General features: G+C 42.0%; 1 pseudogene; it reads right to left on the bottom strand.

Moving 5' to 3' along the window:
• Positions 1-13,530: 13,530 nt before the first annotated feature.
• LOC115200783 (ubiquitin carboxyl-terminal hydrolase 31-like) overlaps positions 13,531-25,192 on the bottom strand; it is a 49,250-nt pseudogene continuing 37,588 nt past the window's right edge.

The raw sequence follows: 25,192 nt of genomic DNA on the forward strand, positions 1-25,192 counted from the left end.
TTGTTCAGCTAATAGCCCATCCCACTACGGTTGTGAAAAACTAATGATAATACTTTTTTCCCCTTTCCACATGTTAAAGATTCCAATGGATAAAGTGTTTTTAGCCACAAATGGCCCCAACCCCAATTAATACATTTGGGCACAGTCGATAGCGTGCTGGACTTCGGGCTAGAATGTTGAGTGTTCAAAACCTGCTCCCTGCTTGTTTCATTACATTATTATACCGGTCTCAGAGCAAATAGCCTGGATTTTTACTCCCATCTCGTTCCTCGCCCTCTTCCATGCGTCATTCTCCACCTGAGTGGCTCGCTTGTGGGCATGCTGGCAGGATATGGCAGAATCTTCAGTTGTGCGTCAAGAATTCATCATAGCAAATTTGTATGAAGGTCTGGTTATTCACAGGCAAATAGTAATATGCTCTAAACCGCTCAGGTGACAAACTTTGCTTCCCTGTTTTCAATCGTCCACATGGCTGGGAGAACCTCCTCAGATTAATGCAGATGAAGGGAGTTAGATATGCACAGGAAGTGTAGTGTACTGTTTTTTTCTGTGTATATGAATTACATATCAGTCTTTACTTAAATCAAGTTTCTAGTCTATTTCATTGTTACAATGTGTAATCATTGATGTCCCAGGAGCAGGAGTGGTAAACACTGTTGAAGTGTATAACTGTAATACATACATGCAGTCACAGCATCATTTAAATAATGGAGTTTGATACACCTGGTATTGGATATGACTGAAAAACAACTTCCTAAATAGCGATTTTCGTAAATTAACTTTATGACAAAAAAACTGGCACAATTGTTTGTCTCTACATGAACTAACAAATTCCTCTCAATTGAACATTTTTGCTTGACTCGTTATGACGTTATAATTACTTGCATTTGCTTCCACTGTAATGTTTTGTCAGCCATGAGGACAGCATAGATGAACTGTCTTGTTTCTTAACAATCAAATTTAGGAACAGTGAATGCATTTTGACATCACGTGCATAAAAAAACTCACGCTGGTGTGACCGTTAGAGATATTTGGAACTCACACGTGAAAAGGTTAAAATTGTCTCGGAACAGTTGTGTTTTGTATCTTCTCTCTTTATCTGTCTCTATCTAATACTTATCATTCACTGAATTGTTGTCAAAGCAGGTTACTATTTCTACATATTGTGTCAGGCCTATTCTGTACTAAATCTTATTGAGAAAGGTTATCTACATTTTGAAATAGTCTCTGAATAGTTGTTTGCATTTTTACAAAGGTAAGAATCGTTGTCAATCAAATAGCCTACTTTGTGTGGGTTTTGAAATAATTTCAGAATACTGTCCTCTGGTCACATTTTGGCATTTTTTTTAAATTTGGTACATTTTGAGAGAGTAATTTAGTCAAATGTACTACAATTTAAATACTCCAGTGTTTTTTGTTGTGTTGAGTGTTAATCGTTTTTTTTTTAAGTGAGTGTCTTTACACAATGGAAGACAAGATGAGTGTTATTCCTATTGACATGAATGTAGTGTCATATCAAAAAAGAGATTGTGCTCTTTGGTAAATTAGCTTTATCTGGAAAATTACCAGTAATCTACAGCAGCATTCTAGAATTATTTTGGGGTCTAAAAGGGTTAACACACCATGACTTATGACCGTCATGACTATATTACCCAAATTGCCATTCCAAACCAGGCAGTCTTTGTGAGTGTGCCAGAAGGAGCAACTGTCCACATAGATTGATCTAGCTTTTTACCACCTCTCCGAGGACAGACTGGACACTGAGATCAATATTCCTGATTCCTTTGCAAAATGCACTCATGTATCTAAACAACAAACTTGTATGCCATCTGTAAATACGAATACAATTGTTAAATAATGAGCCGTTGGTTTAGCCACAGAAAAATACAGGTACTTTCCCGCTAGCAATGATTGGCTGAGATTATGAATGGGCTGGACATGCCGATAGATGAGTTCGGATTGGTTTGCCATGCAGGATGCGACTGTCTATATCATGAGCTGCTAAGTATGTGTGGATAATCCTGTCTACCACAACTTTTTTTTGAAAGATATCATGAAGAACTGAAAAAGTTTTGCAATTTCTCTCCACATTGCTGCCCTGAAGTGAATAGCGCTATCAACAAAGATCAGTGGGAAAACATTATGATGGTCTACTTTCTGGAGGGTGATTGTGCCATGCTGACTCTGAAAATGAATCAGACAATGAGGAAATCCCTGCTTTAAGTAAAACATTTTAATTGAACCAGCCATTGTAGAGTCTTCTGATAGCAATGATGTGGAAGAAATGGTGTTGTTGTCATGGAAGAAGTTTACCGAGTTTTGAAATCAGTGTACTGCCCAGTGGAAGCAGAGAGATGACTGCCAAATGTGGAGAGAGTCCAAAAAGAGAACACATAAATAAGGCTGTTGTATAAAATACCTGTCTTCATATTACATCTTCCAACTAAGGGCATCCATGGCATCCATGAGAGAGGAAGAAGCGTTCATACATGTATACAGGTAAGATTCTACATTTCCAGATATTATACGTTTCACATTTTTTTCATTGCAAGTTAAAACGTACTGTTAGCTAGCTAACGTTAGCTGGCTGGCTTGCTAGCTAACGTTAAGTGTATGATCTGTGTAGGAACTCTAGAAAGAGGCCCGAGTTCCTGAGTTGGAATTCCTCAATTTCTTTTCTTTGAGTTCCCAGTTGTTTTGAACGCGGCATTAGTGTTGGGATTATGGTTCATTGTTTAGCTAGCTAGCTAGCTAACAGCTTGTAGCCCCACTTGGCCAGGTTGGCTTTGATATACTGTTCAAGCTGGTCCTGGCCTTGGATGCCACCATATGCTCATCGATGCAGATCTTCTGTGATGGCTGATATTAGGCCTGGCACACAGTGATGAGCTGGTGAAGGAGGGGTACCTTTCTTCTGATCATTCTCTACGTCTTGCTGTGGGTTACTCATGTGTAGGCTCCACAGGATGTTTAGGAACCTGTACGAGGGCAAGATGGAGGGAGGGAACTGGAAGCGGTAAAACCGAGAGTCGAGAGGTGTTCTAAAACATTCAGTATCTGGATAATATGTGTGAAATGCTTGATAATGTATATGATAGAGAAGTATATTTTCTGGGTGATTTAAATATTGACTGGCTATCATCAAGCTGCCCACTCAAGAAAAAATGTCAAACTATAACCAGTGCTTGCAACCTGGTTCAGGATGTCAGTCAAACTACCAGGGGAGTTACAAACAGCAAAGGAATTAAATCATCAACATGTATTGGTCACATCTTTACGCTGCAGAAATTTGCATTAAAGCAGTATCCACATCCATGTAGTGATGTAGTGATCACAATATAATAGCCATATCTATTGGTCGGCAGGTAGCTTAGTGGTTAGAGCGATGGACTAGTAACCGGAAGGTTACAAGATCGAATCCCCAAGCCGACAAGGTTAAAATCTGTCATTCTGCCACTGTTCCTAGGCCGACATTGAAAATAAGAATTTGTTCTTAACTGACTTGCCTAGTTAAATAAAGGTAGGAAAATCAAAGTTCCAAAGTCTGGGCCTAATATAGTGTATGAGAGGTCATACAATAAGTTTAGTAGTGATTCATATGTTAATGATGTAAAGAATATTTGCTGATCTGTCGTGTGTAATGAGCAACCAGATGCTGCACTTGACACATTTAGGAAATTGCTTTTCCCGTTACTAATAAGCACGCACCCATTAAGAAAATTACTGTAAAAACTGTTAAATCCCCTTGGATTGATGAGGAATTTAACAATTGTATGGTTGAGAGGGATGAGGCAAAAGGTATGGCAAATACGTCTGGCAGCCCAATTGATTGGTACACGTACTGCAAATTAAGAAATCATGTGACTAAACTAAATAAAAATAAACTATACTATTGTCGGGGTAGATTCCTTGTTCCTTGTCATTCATTGGCTTATTGGTGAAATCAGCAATCAGACAATAACTTCTTTAAGTAAATCAATCAAACCTTTACTAGTACAATTGCAGGCAGAAGTTGACAATGGAAACACAGCACGTATGTTTCAGAGTAAGTTCTGCAAAATAAAACAGGTCAAAGTTGCTTTAATATACTTGCAGTCAACCCCTAGTGGCGTAACTGCCTATGTCAACACCTTCTACTCATGAGACCAAGCCAATGCATATACAGTTATACAAACTTGCAGGAGAAAACAATACTCCAGTGTTTTCTAAGGGCTCAGCAGTAATTTTCCATTCACGTGTGGCTTACAGTGGTGTGTCTGACTTACAGTGGTGTGTCTGTCTCTTATCTATTTACTCCCCTGCAGGGATCTGTGTCTATGTATCTCTTTTAGCCTTGAGGCGCTTTCTCACAACATCCTGTTTTGACTGCAATGGCTCACACATCTGCTCAGACCATTTCTTATAAGAGGCAGAGACTAGAAAAGAACTGTGGAACAGTATTAAAACTTATAATGCATATATTGCTAATCTGTGGTCCAGGACCCTTTAAATGTAGTTGGGGAGGGTCTTATAGCCCTTCCCCTTCTATTAATACAACATAAGCATAATCAATTATTATAATACATCAAATATTTGGTGCAGCCCCTATCATGACCCCAAGGTGACCCCCATCATTCCCCCCTTTGAGACTAAATAGTCTCACAGTTTAAATCATAATATTCTCCTCTGAAATCAAACAGATTTGGCAAATCCCCCGGATCCATTTGATCCCAGGGATGGCCTGCTAAAGGGAGAAACAACTCCTGAGATTCCTGGAATGCTGGTGGGGTGGGGTGAGTCTGTCTATATTCCCATTCCTCCTGAGTCCTGGGAAGAACCTCACGAGTTGGAAAGACAATGGGATTAAGAGAAACCAGACATGTACCTGTCTCACCTTCAGCATGATTTGTATCAGCTTCCACCAACACCATCACTCCAGCATGTTCAAGAGCAGTTAGTCCTTTTCTTACAAATATAAACAGTAGGCAAAATCACCAAACCTCCTAGGAGTAAACAATGAAAACAAAATTAACATAACTTTCCCCATTACATTTCCAAATTTAGCATTAAACCAGTTACCAATTTTGTCAAAGACAGATTTTTAGAGAGTTTTACTAAGATCAGCAATCTTATCAATTATCACAGTCATATTCTCAGAGGAGTCAGGGAGGAGCAAAAAATACAATTTTCATGATCAATAATACCTAGTACGTTACAGTGTCCTCCTTCCTTCGCCAAAAGATAATCTAAAGCCTGTAAAGAGTAGGTTAAATTGTTTACCCACTTTTCCAGGACAGCCACACCCCAGGAGGGTATGACTGACATACCAAAAATCTCACCCGGGTGTAGGACATGACCATAGGCTTCCTGGTTGTCTGGGATGAGTCATTTGGCGCGCTTCAGTTCCCCAGAGTTGGTTTGACCTGTCTCGTTGAAAAGATCGGTGACCAGAATTCTTAACATGTACATTTCTGTTCTCCCAAAACAACAACACCTCCCCCCATCCAGGAGGTAAAGTGAGGTACCCCTTGTCACTGCATACCATCACCCATCCAAAAGGTGCACCCATGCCTTCCTCTAACCCGGAGAGGTTTACACCTGTCACCTGTTGCTATAAGTCTAACACACTAAAATCCCTTTAGCATAGTTTCTGCTATCACTATACTCTTCTCTCAGTTGACCCATATATACACGACAAGCTCTAGTATCGCCCATATCTTCCTTCCCATCATTACAAAGACAAAGGGCAGGGGTTGACTTCGGGCTTAGGGAGGTCAGTATGGGATTGATGCTCAAGCTTCCATTTCCTAACAATTCTATCCACGGGTGCCTGCTGGGATAATTACGCCGTACAGAATGGGTAGTTCTTACCGTGAAGACTGACTCACGGATTACAATCAAGGATTACTGCCCCTTTATTTAGCCCTCAGTAGCCTCAGTCTTCAGGCAGTATTGGTTTTGTTTACGTACAGTACGCTTCTCCTGTTTTGTTTATCTGCTTATTCTCATTATTAAACTCACCTTCTGATTGTGCCCACATTTTTAGACAGTTGTAGACAAATCAAAAGACACATTGTGATCAGATCATCCTGCCCACCTCCAGAGGTAGTCAGACACGCATTGTGTCTGGATATCTTACGTGTAGACAGATCTGGACATAGAAACCATTTGAACCATCATTATTCCACCCTCTAAAATCATTGACTGATTACATCAAAATAAATATTATTTTGATTTAATATCTGGGAAATTATTTGAGTAAAGGAAGGAACCAGAAAATCTTTTCACAATGCAGACAGTGGATGGATAACAGACATTAAAATACCATGTGTAGATACATTTCTGTAAATATGGGCAAAATCAGTGTAGACAAGCTCAGGACCAAGGACCCATGTTAGAAAGGGGCTAAAATGGAGCAATAATAAATAATAATAATAAACACTTCACTTTGATTGACATCTCCAGATGTCTTTATTATTCCCATGATGTTAGTCCAGACACGCCGATGCCAGAAACTGATTGCCTCGCACTTTGCACACTTTGGCTGATGCAGCAATCTGGTGCGTTGCGCTTGTTTGCTTGCCAGCCACCTGGGTCAAAGACGCATAATCAACCGCTTTGTCAATCACTTCTCAAACAGCCTTTAGACTAGAAGTGTCAGTGGGAGTAGGATACACACGTGCTGGCTGTATCTTGGACAGAAACACTTCACTGCCTTCTCACATCACACGGAGTTGCTTATTGACAAGGAAATGTAATTCAGTGAGTGGGTTGGGATTCATTGGACACTGCACATCAAAACAGAGGTCTTATGCATTATGTAGGTTAAGCGTGGCTACTCATCTTGTGTAGTTATAAGTTAGCAACGGTTTTTAACATGCTCCACCATTTGTGGTGGACTCTGGGGGTACTGTTGCAGCAGAGCTATGAGTAATCCATATGATAGGGCTCAAACAAGGTAGTGACACAGTAGACAACATTGATGTACTCAAGATGTAGAAAGATGAAAACTTGGTGTACAGTAAGTGGGCAAACCAGACTGCCCTGGCTGGTACTCGAAATACCTAAATTAATTGGCACATGGTAACAATCCAAGACGGCTCCAGATACAGTATGTATCAGCAAACCTAATAATATGCCTTTAACAAACTTCCGCAAGTCACTGGTTAGTCAGAAATTAGAATAGATGGGCAATGCCAGGCCAGTTGACTTGTCACTAAGGCCTATATGGATGAAAGAATAAAGAGACGTTGCATGTGCTGAACCTAACTGGGAATGCACTGAACATTGTTAGGAGCTATCCTTGGTCCTAATCCTGATGCACTACTGCAGCTTCTTCAGGTGCTGAAGTTGTTTTCCGTCATTCATATTGCGTCAGCTAAAAAGCCACTCGAGCAGGCCTGCACTCAGGAAGAGGAATAAAGAAAAGAACAATGAAGAAAGACTTAAAGAAAAAGGAAGCATTTACAGAAAATGATTTGTAGTCCAAAGTTTCCATGTCCACCTTATAAAACGTCCTATTCTGCCTGATGCAAGGCTTTTTCAGCAAGTTGAAGTGAGCTGCCGTGGCCCACGTCCCTGCGGTATAAGGATTGATACTAGCGCAGAACTGCAGAAGTACGGAAACAAAATACTCTGATAAGACTTTCATTTTCTCAAAAGTACATTTGATCTCTGTCACTTCATTAAGAGTAACATTTGATATATAGTATGTGTGTGCTGTATTATATACTGTTACACTGGTATGCACAATATCCTGTTGGCAGCAGATGTACATTTTAAGCTTGATCAATGACCTAGACTAGAGAAAGAGGCCTGAGGAGAAACAGAAAGATAGAAGGCTTCCAGGATACATAGGACCAAATAAACCTTCACCCAAACTACAAATTCACCAGCATCCAAGCAGCCTCCTTCCAATCTCATGCCTTTCTCACCAGAGTGTGAAACGCATACAAGTGCGTAGGTGCTAATCAAGAGCCACTCCTAGCACTAGCATTCTTTATTCCCCACCATAAAAACGTTTCAGGAGTTATGTTCATAGAGTGTCTTAAAATGGCGTAACTCAGCAGCAGTATCAAGGATTAAAGTCGGCCCTAGGAGACACCTGCAGAAGATTGATCAATACAATTAGATTGCCTGTCTAGAATTGATGGGCCAATAACCCAGGAAAAGCAAAGCCCTACAGTAGACCTTAAACACACTAAACATATGTTCAGAAGAGTGCATGTGGTTGTTCAGGTGTTACATCAAGAAAAAAGTTGACAACTCTTCCTCTTAGGTATCGCTATTAGGGTTCACTTAGATCTGACAATTGGCAACAGATTATGGATTCAGCATTAGAAGAACTTGGCTACTGTTGGGCACTGATAATTGATTTGGCGACAGTACCGTGGCAACTTTGAAGAGTCTCAAATGTAAAATATATTTTGATTTGTGTAACACTTTTTTTGTCACTTCATGATTACATGCGTGTTATTTCATAGCTTTGACGTCTTCACTATTCTAAAATGTAGAAAATAGTAAAAATAAATAAAAACCCTTGAATGAGTAGGTGTGTCCAAACTTTTGACTGGTACTGTATATCAGATCACACAATTGACAGCGCATGTCAGAGTAAAAACCAAGCCATGAGGTTGAAGGAATTTTCCATAGAGCTCCGAGACAGGATTGTGTCAAGGCACAGATCTGGAGAAGGGTACCAATCAATGTCTGCAGCATTGAAGGTCCCCAAGAAAACATTCTTAAATGGAAGAAGTTTGGAACCACCAAGACACTTCCTAGAGCTTGCCGCCCGACCAAACTGAGCAATTGGGAGAGAAGAGCCTCTGTTAGGGAGGTGACCAAGAACCCGATGGGATTGTGTCAAGGCACTCTGACGGAGCTCCAGAGTTCCTCTGTGGAGATGGGAGAACCTTCCAGAAGGACAACCATCTCTGCAGCACTCCATCAATCAGGCCTTTATGGTAGAGTGGCCAAACGGAATCCACTCCTCCATAGAAGGCACATGACAGCCCACTTGGAGTTTGCCAAAGCCACCTAGATGAGTCTCAGACCATGAGAAACAAGATTCTCTGGTCTGATGAAACCAAGATTGAGCTCTTTGGCCTGAATGCCAAGCGCCACGCCTGGAGGAAACCTTGCACCATCCCTACGGTGAAGCATGGCGTGGCAGCATCATGCTGTGGGATGTTTTTCAGTGACGAAGATGAACAGAGCAAAGTACAGAGAGATCCTTGATGAAAACCTGCTCCAGAGTGCTCAGGACCTCAGACTGGGGTGATGGTTCCCCTTCCAACAGCACACAGCCAAGACAACGCAGGAGTGTCTTCGGGGAAAGTCTCTGAATGTCCTTGAGTGGCCCAGCCAAAGCCCGGTCTTGAACCCGATTGAACATCTCAGGAGAGACCTGAAAATAACTATGCAGCAACGCTCCCAATCCAACCTGACAAGTGTTTGAGACGATCTGAAGAGAACGGGAGAAACTCCCCAAAAACACGTGTGCCAAGCTTGTAGCGTCATACCCAAGAAGACTTTAGGCTGTAATCACTGCCAAATGTGCTTTAACAAAGTACTGAGTAAAGGGTCTGAATACTTATGTAAATGTTATCTTTCTGTTCTGTTTCTGTTTTTGCTTTGTCATTATGGGGTATTGTGTGTAGATTGATGAGGGAAAAAAACGAATCAATTTTAAAATCAGGCTGTAACGTAACAAAATGTGGGAAAAAATCAAGGGGTCTGAATACTTTCCAAATGCACTGTATTATTATTAGTGTATTGACATATACAATTCATCGTGTACCCATGAATATTCAATGTTATAGAGCCATATTAACGGACTAGCCATGTGATCAATATATATATTTTACATGGGGACCAATATCTTGGACTATATAAATAATGCCTTTGCTCTGAGTGTCTCAGGTCTCTTTGAAGTTATGCTCAATACAACAACTATGAACCCCCTCCATAATGTTAAAATGTGTGTTATGACTCATTGGGTTTTCACTAATGTGCTTTCAAGTTGAAGTGGGTATTCTATTTGTAACATACTGTCATGTGAAAGAGATACATCTTACAATAGTTGAAATCATCAGAGATTCAATTTAATATAATCTATCACATATATCATATATTTTAACGGTTATTCCTTGGAAAGGGAGATTTTGAACAAGGCAACAGAAGGCAGTGTGGTTGCAGAGGTGCTGCTGATTGAAACATAAGGATCGATAAAGGTCATTCCTGTATCATCCCTAAAAAGATCACCCTTTACTGTATCATGTCACAAAAACATCTGGGAGATTATAGCTAGACCCAGTATTTAGATAACAGGTTAATAAAGTATTCCACTGAAAAAAATATTGTATATTGTCTTTAGACCAATAAGAAATAGTATTTTTCAATGAATTAATCAAATAAACTAGTTGGGGATACGGTCACTAAAACCATCTGTACCTACTCCTGTACCTACTCTTCAAACTATGACAAAGTGATATTTCACAATAATACCAATTGATTTCTTAGATGTAGTTATTAGATGTTTGGCTGAAGAGGTCTATGTGGTAGCGTGTCCCTTAAAAATAGTTTGGAATCAAACATGAGACAAATGAATGCAATACAGAAATCATTAATTTGCAAGTAAGTTGATTTACTTTAAGGTGAATGAGCAATAACTAACATTCATTAAAAAAAACTATTCTTATGCTCTGAAGAAAATGTGCAAACAAAGCATTAAATGAAGCTTAATCATGCTCTCTGATGCTGGGAAAATATACAGTTAAAAATATATACACATCTAAAAGTAGCAGTATTACTTACTCAGTGTGGACATTAGCAAGAGTTGCTTGTATAATTTAGTGCATGCATAAGCAATTTCATGCAAAGACTACTGCTATACATTTCATCATGGTGATCAATTTTCTGAATCTACATCAGTGGATTCGACGAGGAAATCTGCTTGGTGGAGCATAAGCCAAAATGTGCACAGGCACAAGCTGTGATGTCACAGAAAAAAACAGAAGTGGATAGGGCAGATCCAAACACACCATTTATGGTGCTCATATAAAGACGTCCCCCATGTATTACCTTTTTAATGTCTTTGATGTGTAGCTTTTTACATAGACCCTGTGTTCGTCTATAGGAATGTTTATTGACGTTTGGCAGTCTGAATGTGGTCCCCCGTAAGGCCTTGACCACCCACAGTGGCAGTGGCCGGAGATGAGGTGAGAGGGGTTGTTGGACACTCTGGGGGGCTATGTCGTCACGCTATGATGTCACTACTCTTCCAAAATCAGTACAACCAGAGGGAGAGCGGAGAATCACACAGTCCCAACCTTCCAAAATCACTGGGCGATGTCACTTAATTTCTTGTATAATTCTAATGGGTCCCTTTAATGCTTTTTGGCAGGTATACACACACCTCTAGTCCTGGATGCATATAAGGCTCTATTTTCGGCTGGCGCTAGACAAGTGTCAAACGCACGTTAGTTTGCAATTTCCTCATGTAAAAACTGGCGCACTGGCATTTTCCAACCCTAACGCAAGGTTTACCTGTCTAACATCAGCTCGCTTGCGAGGAGGTGGAAAAGTGACAATTTCATGCAGCGCTAAGGGGAAGTTTTAAGACCCACAAAAAGCAGGTCTTAACGGTAACGCAGTTGATAATGGGATGCATTTTGAGAGAGGAAGCACAGCCTATCCAGCCATGCCACACAGTGAACTTGGAAGGAGAGATCTGCCTTTAGTGCCAGTGAATCTCGCATTTAGTTTAATTTGTTCATTTAAAAAAAAAATTGTAATAAAACCAAGCTAGCCTACCCTCCCATCACCAAGGCTGGTTTAGCAGCATTGCATAGGTGTGTCTTTTTATCCTGACCATTAGCCAAAAGTAGCCTATATATAAAGGGATTTTAAATGGTCTAGTGAGAGTGCTTTGAAATATTTGAGTTTTTTGCACTATGGAATCACATATGGAATCATGTAGTAACCAAAAAAGTGTTAATCAAATCAAAATGTATTTATTATTTGAAATTCTTCAAATAGCCACCCTTTGCCTTGATGACATCTTTGCACACTCTTGGCATTCTGTCAACCAGCTTCATGAGGTAGTCACCTGGAATGCATTTCAATTAACAGGTGTGCCTTCTTAAAAGTACATTTCTGGAATTTCTTTCCTTCTTAATGCATTTGAGCAAATCAGTTGTGTTGTGACAAGGAGGGGGGGATACAGAAGATAGCCCTATTTGGTAAAAGACAAAGTCCATATTACGGCAAGAACAGCTCAAAAAAGCAAAAGAGAAATGACAGTCCATCATTACTTTAAGACATGAAGGTCAGTCAATACGGAAAATGTCAATAACTTGCAGTCGCAAAAACCATCAAGCGCTATGATGAAACTGGCTCTCATGAGGACTGCCACGGGAATGGAATACCCAGAGTTAACTCTGCTGCAGAGGATAAATTCATTAGAGTTACCAGCCTCAAAAATTCCAGCCCAAATATATGCTCCACAGAGTTGAAGTAACAGACACATCTCAACAGCAACTGTTCAGAGGAGACTGTGAATCAGGCCTTCATGGTAGAATTGCTGCAAAGAAACTACTAAAGGACACCAATAATAAGAAGAGACTTGCTTAGGCCAAGAAACACGAGCAATGGACCTTAGACCGGTGGAAATTTGTCCAAATTGGAGATTTTTGGTTCCAACCACCGTGTCTTTGTGAGACGCAGTGTTGGTGAACGGATGATCTCCGCATGTGTATCTCCCACCGTAAAGCATTGAGGATGAGGTGTTATGGTGTGGGGGTGCTTTGCTGGTGACACTGTCTGGGATTTATTTTGAATTCAAGGTACACAGCATTCTGCAGCAATACGCCATCCCATCTGGTTTGGGCTTAGTGGGACTATCATTTGTTTATCAACAGGACAATGACCCAACACACCTCCGGGCTGTGTAAGGGATAGTTTACCAAGGAGAGTAATGCATCAGATGACCTGGCCTCCACAATCACCCGAACTCAACCCAATTGAGATGGTTTGGGATGAGTGCTCAGCATATATGGAAACTCCTTCAAGACTGTTGGAAAAACATTCCAGGTGAAGCAGGTTGAGATAATGCCAAGAGTGTGCAAAGCTGTCATCAAGGCAAAGGGTGGCTATTTGAAGAATCTCAAATAGAAAATATATTTTGATTTGTTTAACACTTTTTTGGTTACTATATGATTCCATATCTGTTATTGTTATTTCATAGTTTTGATGTCTTCACTATTATTCTACAATGTATAAAATAGTAAAAACAAAGAAAAACGTTTGAATGAGTAGGTGTAGTAAAACGTTTGACCGGTAGTGTATACTTGCAAAATGTTGTTACAGAATCACTATTGTTAAATCGGGATTATTTTATCATAGTAGAAGTTTAAATACCATGACAACCAAGAGTTGTTAAACTGGAATTATTAATGATGTAAATCTGTAAATGGAGCTGCTCTATTGAGATGATCAGTCCTGGACAACTAATACCAGTTAATTTGGGATTATAAATCTACATGCATTGATAGCTCTAATTAACTAAACTGTATCTAATTAGGGATTATGACAGGTACTGCTGTTTGTTTCATGGTTCCATGTATTAAAATACTCTGCCTGGTGTGGAATGTTTTGAACTATTTGAAAGTGGACCCCTATACGGTAGTTCTGAAAAGTACAAAGAAGCCAGAGATGTAAACACTGCCCGTTAACTAGCTCTGGTTACTGAGTAGTAATCCATGTTCGATCTATTGTGTGATTCACAGGGTTTGTCATCATTTCACTGCTTAACAAACGTACTTGCATCTAGCTACACAAGTTAATTTCAACGTCTGCCCAAGGCGAACTTCCTTAAAGTATGCTGCAGAACCAGGTAAAAATGTAATTACATGTGCAGTTCATACATTTATATAATACTATATAATAATCCATTTGATTAATATAATTTTTCAAAAAAATAATTAACAAGAAATCCATACAAAGTGCTTTTCAATCCATTTCTAAATAACTATATAATAAAGTGGACAGTGACAGACTGTCAGATATGGCAGCTTTCAATCATCTGGGGCCAATGAAAAGCTAGAGGTGCTTTTCAAAAGTCTCTCCTAAAGAGGAGATCTAGTTCGATGTTTGAGACACCTTAGAGCTGCACTATAGAGAACGTTTTTGGGTCCCCGAGGATATTTCACTTGGGTTTCTGGGTGGTTCGTGTCGAATTGATGGGGATCTTTCGGGATGGCAGCAACTTCTTTTCCGGAGGTTTTTTCCCATTGGCAGAGGATTTCTCTGCTACGCCCATCTCCGATCCGGATGACTTGGACTTGGCGGAGGACAGTATGGAGTGCTTGGCTGGGGTCAACGTCTTGGAGGATTCCTTGTCTTTGGCTGTGGGCGTGTTCATCTGGGCCTTTGGGTTCCCCTGCTGGGCCCTCTTGGTTGCTCCATCGCCCGCCCCCTCTCCAGTCCCCCTCCCAGGCCCCTCCTCCAGGCTGCCTTTAGCCTCACCTGTCCCTGCTTTGGCTGTTGTGGTGGGTTTCCCCCTGTCCGTGGACTTGCGTGTCTCTTTCTGCCTCAGGGCACTCTTGAAGAAGTTGACCCCCTTTTCCTCAGTCTTGCTGTTCCTTTGAGATCCCCTGGAGGGCTCTGCTGCTGGTGCCACGCCCAAACTGGATGATCGCAGGCTGGTCATGGAGGAGATACTGCTGGTGCTCCTCCCTCCAGCCCTGCACTCCGGCCCTTGCCCCGCCCTGCTTTCGCCCCGGCCAGCGACACCTCGCTCCCCTCCCCGGGACACACCACTTGCTGTGGAGGAGGAACCGCCGTTGTTCAACCCTCTCTCTGACACTGAGGTATTCCGTGAAGTCTCCCGGCTGGCGCTCCTCTCGGCTGCTCTGGTTCTCACTGATGCAGAGCTCCTCTCCGCCGTCCCTCTGGGCGACGTCTTCCTCAGCGTGTGTGCCGAGCAACTGTGGGACCCAGGGGAGCCGCCCTTCGTTTGTTTTGCGGTTTCGGGGTGCAACGTCTCTGGGGTCTGCAAGGGCTCCTTTTTGGAGGGGGTGGCTGTTTTGGCGGAGGAGGTCTTGCTGGTTTTGGTGACTGCATCCTCGCTTTTTTCTTTGGGGTCGGATGCTGTGGCCGCCATGCTCTTGGCTTGGGTTCGAGAAGGCGACGATGCGTGGGTAGCAGAGGAGGTGTGGGATGGGGTAGGTGAGGGGGTGGACGGTTCTTCGGGCTCTTCTCGGTCTCAACAGTTTTGGCAGAGCTTCTCCTGGCCCCAGTGCCCTCCCCTCCCCCCACTACTCGTTGTTTGGGCTCCTTAGTGACCGCTCCTTGACCCGGGTTGCCTGGCTCCACGATCGTGGACCTGTTGTTGTTACCCCCTGCCAGGCTGGAGCTCCTCGGCTTAGCCTGGGGAACAGGCTTGGAGAGCACCTGCTCCAGGAGCCTTTTAGCCCCTGCATTACCCTCCACCACCACTAGGGGTGTCTTACCTCCGAACTTTACCTCGGGTTTCGTAGAGCCGCTGAAGCAGGAGGTGGAGACCTTGTCATCAGCTGCCTCGCCTATCCTCTCCAGGGTGGGCGAGGAGGAGTGAGAATCCAGGGAGAAGTGCGAGGGCAAGTTGGAACGCAGATGGAGCTTGGCTGAGAGGGACCAGGAGGGCTTGGAGCTGTTCTCACTGATGGCCAGAGGGCTGGCCATGTTGGAGCGCAAAGAGAAGGTCTGTCTCTGGATGCTCCGCATCGCCGGGCGGGTGGTGAAGCCTCCTCGAACAGAAGAGGAAAGAGAGATAAAACTAAAGCGCTGGTACTAGACTGAGTGGACTCAGAACCTGCATGTTCATCACCTCCTTTATCAGCAGGTTTTAAGCTAGTAAAGGCTGATATTAAAGAATTATATTAAAGAATTATACATTTTTTTTCTGCTATTCAAAAATGACTGAAAGTAAGTTACTGTATAAATAGGGCCTACACCATCATCATGTTGATATACAGTGCATTTGGAAAGTATTCAGACCCCTTGACTTTTTCCACATTTTCTTTTGTTACAGCCTTGTTCTAAAATTGATTAAATTAATTGTTTTATTCATCAATCAGCACGCAGTACTCCATAATGACCAAGCAAAACAGGTTTGGAGATTTTTTAGCAAATTTATAAATAAATAAAATAATTAATACCTTATTTACGTAAGTATTCAGACCCTTTGCAATGAAAATCTAATTTGAGCTCAGGTGCATCCTGTTTCATTGATCATCCAACTTGATTGGAGTCCAATTTAATTTATTGAACATGACTGAAAAGGCACGCACCTGTCTGTATAAGATCCCACAGTTGACAGTGCATGTAAGAGCAAAAACCAAGCCATGAGGTCGAAGGAATTGTCCGTAGAGCGCCGAGATAGGATTGTGTCGAGGCACAGATCTGGGGAAGGGTACCAAAAAATGTCTGCAGCATGAAGGTCCCCAAGAACACAGTTGCCTGCATCATTCTTAAATGGAAGAAGTTTGGAACCACCAAGACTCTTCCTAGAGCTGGCCGCCTGGCCAAACTGAGCAATTGGGGAAGAAGAGCCTTGGTCAGGGAGGTGACCAAGAACCAAGTGGTCACTCTGATAGAGCTCCAAAGTTCCTCTGTCGAGATGGGAGAATCTTCCAGGACAACCATCTCTGCAGCACTCCACCAATCAGGCCTTTATGGTAGAGTGGCCAGACAGAAGCTACTTGTCAGTAAAAGGTCCGCTTGAAGTTTGCAAAAGGCACCCAAAGACTCTCAGACCATGAGAAACAAGATTCTCTGGTCTGATGAAACCAAGATTGAACGCTTTTGCCTGAATGCCAAGCCTCACGTCTGGAGGAAACCTGGCACCATCCCTACGGTGAAGCATGGTGGTGGCAGCATCATGCTGTGGGGATGTTTTTCAGCGGAAGAGACTGGGAGACTCGTCAGGATCGAGGGAAAGATGAATGGAGCAAAGTACTGAGAGATCCTTGATGAAAACCTGCTCCCGAGTGCTCAGGACCTCAGACTGGGTCAACGGTTCACCTTCCAAAAGGACAACAACCCTAAGCACACAGCCAAGACAACGCAGGAGTGGCTTTGGGGCAAGTCTCAATGTCCTTGAGTGGCCCAGCCATATCCCGGACTTGAACCTCATCGAACATCTCTGGAGAGACCTGAAAATGGCTGTTCAGTGACACTCCATCCAAACTGACAGAGCTTGAGAGGATCTGTAGAGAAGAATGGGAGAAACTCCCCAAATACAGGTGTGCCAAGCTTATAGTGTCAAACCCAAGAAGACTCGAGGCTGTAATCACTGCCAAAGGTGCTTCACCAAAGTCCTGACTGTCTGAATACTTTTGTAAATGTGATATTTCCATTTTCTTACATTACAGCCTTATTCTAAAAATCCTCGCCAATCTACACACAATACCCCATAATGACAGAGCAAAACAGGATTTTAGAAATGTTTGCAATGTTTGAAATGTTTGCATATATATATATATATATTTTCAAACATTTCTAAAAACCTGTTTTTGCTCTGTCATTATGGGGCATTGTGTGTAGATTGGTGAGGATTTTTAGAATAAGGCTGTAATGTAACAAAATGAGGAAAAAGTCAACAGGTCTGAAAACTTTCTTAATGGACTGTTTTGTATAAATTTTACTGTGTTTGTGCAAACATACTTGATATCGCAGAAATGTAACATCTTGACAAATATGGATGAGTGGCTGTCTCTCACCGTCGTCTTCGCTGCGTTCTCCAGTGTACTCGGTCGACTCGGAGAGGGAGGCCAGCGAGGTGCGTCTGGATGAGCCGGAAGAGGCCTGGCTGGGAGGATGACTCCCCATCAGCCTGCTGATCCAGTGTTCACACAGAGACGAGCTGGTCGAACCTGGGAGGAGCCAACAAAGGGCATATATGTTTATCAGTATATATATACACACTAGGGCTGCACAGTTAATCGAATTCACATCGAAATTGCAATATTGACATGCACAATATCCATATCGCAAGAGATCCGTATCGTATCCAATATTTTGAAATGCCAATCAGCCGCATGTAACGTCCGTTTTTATAATTTACTCCGTTTGTCATGTCTTACTCTCTCCTCTCGCTGCTACTTCCCATGCACAAAGCCCTACCCCCTGCCACTCAAGCATGGCAATTCCTCCTCGTCGGTGTTAAATTCGCTATAAAGCTTGCATGCTGTTCTGTTAGGTTAGATTCGCTATAAAGCTTGCATGCTGTTCTGTTAGGTTAGATTCGCTATAAAGCTTGCATGCTGTTCTGTTAGGTCAAATGCAGCTAACAGATTCTTCCAAACAAGGACAATGCTGATTTCCACTTTTCTTTCTTAATATAACTCATTCTATTTCTATGCTTTCAGTCTTTTGACCTTTGGACCTTCATCGCAAGTCAGATCACAATAGCAATATTTGTTAAAAAAATATACTATTATATTTTTTGCCCATATCATGCAGTCCTAATATACACTATATAAATCATGTGTACACATATAGGTAACTGACAAAATAAAGGAAACACCAACAAAGTTTCTTAATAGGCGTTGGGCCACCACGAGCCGCCAGAACAACTTCAATGCACCTTGGCATAGATTCTACAAGTGTCTGGAACCTTATTGGAGGGATGCGATACCATTCTTCCATGAGAAGATTTGGTGTTTTGTTGATGGTGGTGGAAAACGCTGTCTCAGGCACCACTCCAGAATCTCCCATGAGTGTACAATTGGGTTGAGACCTGGAGACATACACACATTTTAAAACCCTTATGCTCCTTTGAGTCCTCTCTTACAAAGTCACTGAGATCTCTTCTTCTAGCCATGGTAGCCAAAATAATGGGCAACTGGGCATTTTTATACATGACCCTAAGCATGTTGGGATGTATTAATTGTTTAACCCTCCTGTTGTGTTTGTCTCATGTTAATTAACTGTGTCCCCGGTCCAAAGTGACCACCCCATTATAGCTGATTATAAATACATATATTAACACCTAATGTTGTGTTAGATCTTTTTATCAACTTAAGTTCTTGTGAACATTACAAGTTTTGAACTTCTATTTACTATTTATGGCCTGTAGGCCTCATTGACCTGTGCTCATACAACTCGTTTTTTAGATTAAAAAAAAGCATAATGAATGGATTATTTGACTATAACAAATACTCAGATAAAACATATTGTGCTATTTATCACAGACTACTTTGTGTCAAGGTTTAACAAGGACTCTCTCTTCCTCACCAGTGTCATGATGAAAGATATGATCAAGAGCCTCACATACAGTGTATCGTTTGGTCATTGTGCTGTCACAGAATGAATTGTGAGAAAGGCCTCAAAAAAGCTTTATACACCAGAGCTGCAAGAAAAGTTCTATATACTATTGAAACAATGTTGCGATTGTTTGTGAGGATGCCAACAGGTGTGGTTCCAGTGGGGGAAAGATTCACCTTAAGAGGGTGATTCTATTAGGGAAAGGTTCCCGTGGGGGTTGCCATGGAAGCCAAGAAGGGGAGTGAGGTGTGTGTGTGTGTGTGTATGTGCTCAAACACACATGCATGTGGGGGTCTGGGAGAGGAAGTGTACCCATCTGATGATTGGGCATGTGCCTGAACTAAATTTTATACATTAATTGTAGTCTCACCCATTAATTTCTAATGATTGGTCATTTTTGACCGGGAACACCACAGGTGTACAAAAGTTAAATAAAACACCCAAAATGTAATGAAAATCATCAACATGTATTTTGTGTGTTCAGATGCCCTGTGTGGACAAAGTCATGGAACCTTATGACAATCAGATTAAATGAAGTACATTTTCAGAGAGAAAACTAGTAAATCAATCCAATTTGACCGGAACACAGCAGGACGGGTAATTATCTCAGGAACCACACCCACACCTTTCAATATACTTTTTATCCCTCATTATTTTGGCAGTTACCTCTATGTACTGTATGTGTCTATGCTTAACTCATGTGTCTCAGTCAGGGAGGACATGAATTCTACAGGGAGATTGGATGTGAGATAAAAAAACAAATGAGACAGATATTCTACTACAGGGCTCCAGACTGCGACCATTTAGTCTCATTATACGACACTTTGACTTGGCGTTGCGAGTTTTTCAGTAGTGTATTACACTTCTTAATAAAGCACTGTGAATTACCATATGTGAATCGTTTCAGGAAACTAGGTGCATGTCACACATACCTACTTCACAGGAGAGGCATTTGAACGTAAACATGTATTTTTTATCAAAATGTGTTTTTTGGCAGAAACGCTTTTGGGAACACGTGAACTTTCATGTGCCTTAATAACAAACGTATATTCCATCCATAAATATGAATAAAACTGTTAAATTATGAGCCTAGTTGGTTTAGCCACGGAAAAAGTAAGGAACCTTCCCACTAGCCATGATTGGAAATAATCATGGCCTCTAAACCTTCAAGCTGCATACTGGACCCTATTCCAACTAAACTACTGAAAGAGCTGCTTTCTGTGCTTGGCCCTCCTATGTTAAACATAATAAACGGCTCTCTATCCACCGGATGTGTACCAAACTCCCTAAAAGTGGCAGTAATAAAGCCTCTCTTGAAAAAGCCAAGAAATTATAAAAAAAACTAATCGGCCTATATCGAATCTTCCATTCCTCTCAAAAATGTTAGAAAAAGTTGTTGCGCAGCAACTCACTGTCTTCCTGAAGACAAACAATGTATACGAAATGCTTCAGTCTGGTTTTAGACCCCATCATAGCACTGAGACTGCACTTGTGAAGGTGGTAAATGACCTTTTAATGATGTCAGACCGAGGCTCTGTGTCTGTCCTCGTGCTCCTAGATCTTAGTGCTGCTTTTGATACCATCGATCACCACATTCTTTTGGAGAGATTGGAAACCCAAATTGGTCTACATGGACAAGTTCTGGCCTGGTTTAGGTCTTATCTGTCGGAAAGATATCAATTTGTCTCTCTGAATGGTTTGTCCTCTGACAAATCAACTGTAAATGTCGGTGTTCCTCAAGGTTCCGTTTTAGGACCACTATTGTTTTCACTATATATTTTACCTCTTGGGGATGTCATTCGAAAACATAATGTTAAATTTCACTGCTATGCGGATGACACACAGCTGTACATTTCAATGAAACATTGTGAAGCCCCAAAATTGCCCTCACTAGAAGCCTGTGTCTCAGACATAAGGAAGTGGATGGCTGCAAACTTTCTACTCTTAAGCTCGGACAAAACAGAGATGCTTGTTCTAGGTCCCAAGAAACAAAGAGATCTTCTGTTGAATCTGACAATTAATCTGGATGGTTGTACAGTCGTCTCAAATAAAACTGTGAAGGACCTCGGCGTTACTCTGGACCCTGATCTCTCTTTTGAAGAACATATCAAGACTGTTTAAAGGACAGCTTTTTTCCATCTACGTAACATTGCAAAAATCAGAAACTCTCTGTCCAAAAATGACGCAGAAAAATGTATCCATGCCTTTGTTACTTCTAGGTTGGACTACTGCAATGCTCTACATTCCGGCTACCCGGATAAAGCACTAAATAAACTTCAGTTAGTGCTAAATACGGCTGCTAGAATCCTGACTAGAACCCAAAATTTGTATCATATTACTCCAGTGCTAGCTTCCCTACACTGGCTTCCTGTTAAGGCAAGGGCTGATTACATTGCATTACATGGTCTTGCTCCTACCCATCTTTCCGATTTGGTCCTGCCGTACATACCTACACGTACGCTATGGTCACAAGACGCGGGCCTCCTAATTGTTCCTAGAATTTATAAGCAAACAGCTGGAGGCAGGGCTTTCTCCTATAGAGCTCCATTTTTATGGAAAAGTCTGCCTACCCATGTGAGAGACGCAGACTCAGTCTCAACCTTTAAGTCTTTACTGAAGACATATCTCTTCAGTAGGTCCTATGATTAAGTGTAGTCTGGCCCAGAGGTGTGAAGGTGAACGGAAAGGCTGGAGCAACAAACCGCCCTTGCTGTCTCTGCCTGGCCGGTTTCCCCTCTTTCCACTGGGATTCTCTGCCTCTACCCCTATTACGGGGGCTGAGTCACTGGCTTGCTGGTGTTCTTCCATGCCGTCCCTGGGAGGGGTGCGTCACTTGAGTGGGTTGAGTCACTGACGTGGTCTTCCTGTCTGGGTTGGCGCCCCCCCTTGGGCTGTGCCGTGGCGGAGATCTTTGTGGGCTATACTCGGCCTTGTCCTGGGATGGTATGTTGGTGGTTGGAGATATTCCGCCAGTGGTGTGGAGGCTGTGCTTTGGCAAAGTGGGTGGGGTTATATCTTACCTGTTTGGCCCTGTCCGGGGGTTTCATCGGATGGGGCCACAGTGTCTCCTGACCCCTCCTGTCTCAGCCTCCAGTATTTTTGCTGCAGTAGTTTATGTGTCGGGGGGCTAGGGTCAGTCTGTCACATCTGGAGTATTTCTCTTGTCTTTTCCGGTGTCCTGTGTGAATTTAAATATGCTCTCTCTAATTCTCTCTTTCTTTCTTTCTTTCTTTCTTTCTCTCTCTCGGAGGACCTGAACCCTAGGACCATACCTCAGGACTACCTGGCTTGATGACTCCTTGCTGTCCCCAGTTCACCTGGCCATGCTGCTGCTCCAGTTCCAACGGTTCTGCCCGCAGCTATAGAACCCTGACCTGTTCACCGGACGTGCTACCTGTCCCAGACCTGCTGTCCCAGACCTGCTGGAACCCTGACCTATTCACCGGACGTGCTACCTGTCCCGGACCTGCTGTTTTCAACTCTCTAGAGACAGCAGGAGCGGTAGAGATACTCTCAAAGATCAGCTATGAAAAAGCCAACTGACACTTACTCTTGTGTTACTGACTTGTTGCACCCTCGACAACTACTATGAATATTATTATTTGACCATGCTGGTCATTTATGAACATTTGAACATCTAGGCCATGTGCTGTTATAATCTCCACCCGGCACAGCCAGAAGAGGACTGGCCACCCCTCATAGCCTGGTTCATCTCTAGGTTTCTTCCTAGGTTTTGGCCTTTCTAGGGAGTTTTTCCTAGCCACCGTGCTTCTACACCTGCATTGCTTGCTGTTTGGGGTTTTAGGCTGGGTTTCTGTACAGCACTTTGAGATATCAGATGATGTAAGAAGGGCTATATAATTACATTTGATTTGGTTTGATTTGATTGGCTGAGATAATGAATGGGCTGGACATGCCGGGAGATGAGTTCGGATTGGTCTGCCATGTAGCATGCTTCTGTCTATAACGTGAGCTGTTCAGTATGTGTTGATAGTCCATTCTACAGTGCTGTTTTTGAAAGATATAACGTTAGCCATCGAGAACTACGAAAGTTTTGGTACTTTTCTCAATAACATTGATGCCCTGAATTTAGCAGGTGCTATCAACAGATCAGTTGGAAAAAGTGATGAGCCACTTTCTGCACATGCCACGGTCAGTGTGAACCAGAGTGACTTGACACAACACTGTCCAAACAAGATGTAGCTACAAACAAAATGGAGTGAAATGGTTCCAGTCTGCCGTGAAGCATTCATCCAAGTATACGGGTAAGAGTCTAGCTATATTTTCAGATATAAGTCTCTAATTTTGTCAGAAAGTTATTTTTATTGCAAGCTAAAGCATACTGTTAGTTAGCTAGTGAACGTTAGCTTGCTGGCTCGCTAGCTAACGTTACGTGTATGATCTGTGTAGCAATATTATTCGAATCAGAAATCCATTTGCACTGCGTTATTGCCTAATGTTAGCTAGCTAACATTGAACCTAGTTTGTTAGCTTTAGCTTCCTGCAGATTCATATTACAGCTATGACAATGTTTGTATTGGTAGTAGTATGAGTTGGGATTATGCCGGTTCATTGTTTAGCTAGCTAGCTAAATGTCTAAACAAAAGACTGCACTTTGGCCGGTTTATTACATGAACATGTGTACATGTCTCGACAATAGAGACACATCCACTTAGATAGATGTGGCTAGGGGGGTGGTTATAGCATTTCTTTCACATGCCCCATCAATTTAGACAAGTGTGTCTGGTAAGCATCATCTAATAATTATAAAATATTTAAACAATATTATTATTTGGACACTTTCTGTTTTTGATATTGCTACTATGCAAGTAACCATTTCAGTGTACCGTTAAACACCTTCTGTATAAACTGCGCATGTGACAAATAAACATACATTTTATTTCATATACCGTGTGTTTACCATATGGGCTCACATGTGAATCCTTAAAGAGATGGGAGGGGCTAAGGCTTTAAGAGGGTGTGAATGATCCTGAATGGTTGTAGAGAAAGAAAAGCTCTCCAGTAGGTGTACCAAAACATTCAAGGGCCATTTTCTCAAATGTGGGGTTACAAGTTTATCAACTTTCAAAGCAGAATTTACTTTCCCATTGTTCCTCAACTGCAGTGTATGATATACCATTTTCTAGCTCTAAGTCTTTACTTTTATCCAATGTTAAAAACACAATTACAAAGTTTGCTACATAAGACTGAATCGAGGATGCTTACAAATGTTTTCTATTGCGTGGCGCCGTATTTTTGGGAGGGTGCGACCATATCATGGGCTGGTGCCACCATGGAAAAAGTTTGTCTGGAGCCATGTAGTATCCATCTATGACAATGTTGCATCTTGTTGTTTGTAAAACTTTGCAATCAATAGAATTGTGAATGAAATTGTTTTTTTTAACAAATGCATATTCTTACCTGCAACAGAGCTGTTAGCAGACCATGATGGGATGGTGGCCCGTCTTTGATAAAACAGTATGTAGGCGTTCTGCTTGCAGACTTCATCGTCAGATATGGCTTGGACATCACTGTCGTCAAAGCAGTACCACATTCCATCGATGGAATTTTTACAGTGAGCTGCAGAATAAGGATGGGATAAAGAGTCATTGGTCATGTTACCTAGATAATTCAGTGGATTTGAACTATTTGAGTTTCTAAAAAGAGCAGGGATATGGATGAGCCAATTGGAAGCTGGGGATGATTAGGTGGCCATGATTGGTAACCAGGGTTAACACTACGTTGACAATAAGTGCCATGGGATCTTTAGCGACCACTGAGAGTCAGGACACCCATTTAACATCCCATCCGAAAGACAGCACCATACACAGGGAAATGTCCCCAATCACTGCCCTGTGGAATTGGGATATCATCATTTTGGGGGGGAGAAGAGTGCCTCCAACTG

This window comes from Salmo trutta, chromosome 10, assembly GCF_901001165.1.
Source record: "Salmo trutta chromosome 10, fSalTru1.1, whole genome shotgun sequence".
NCBI classification, from domain to species: Eukaryota; Metazoa; Chordata; class Actinopteri; order Salmoniformes; family Salmonidae; genus Salmo; species Salmo trutta.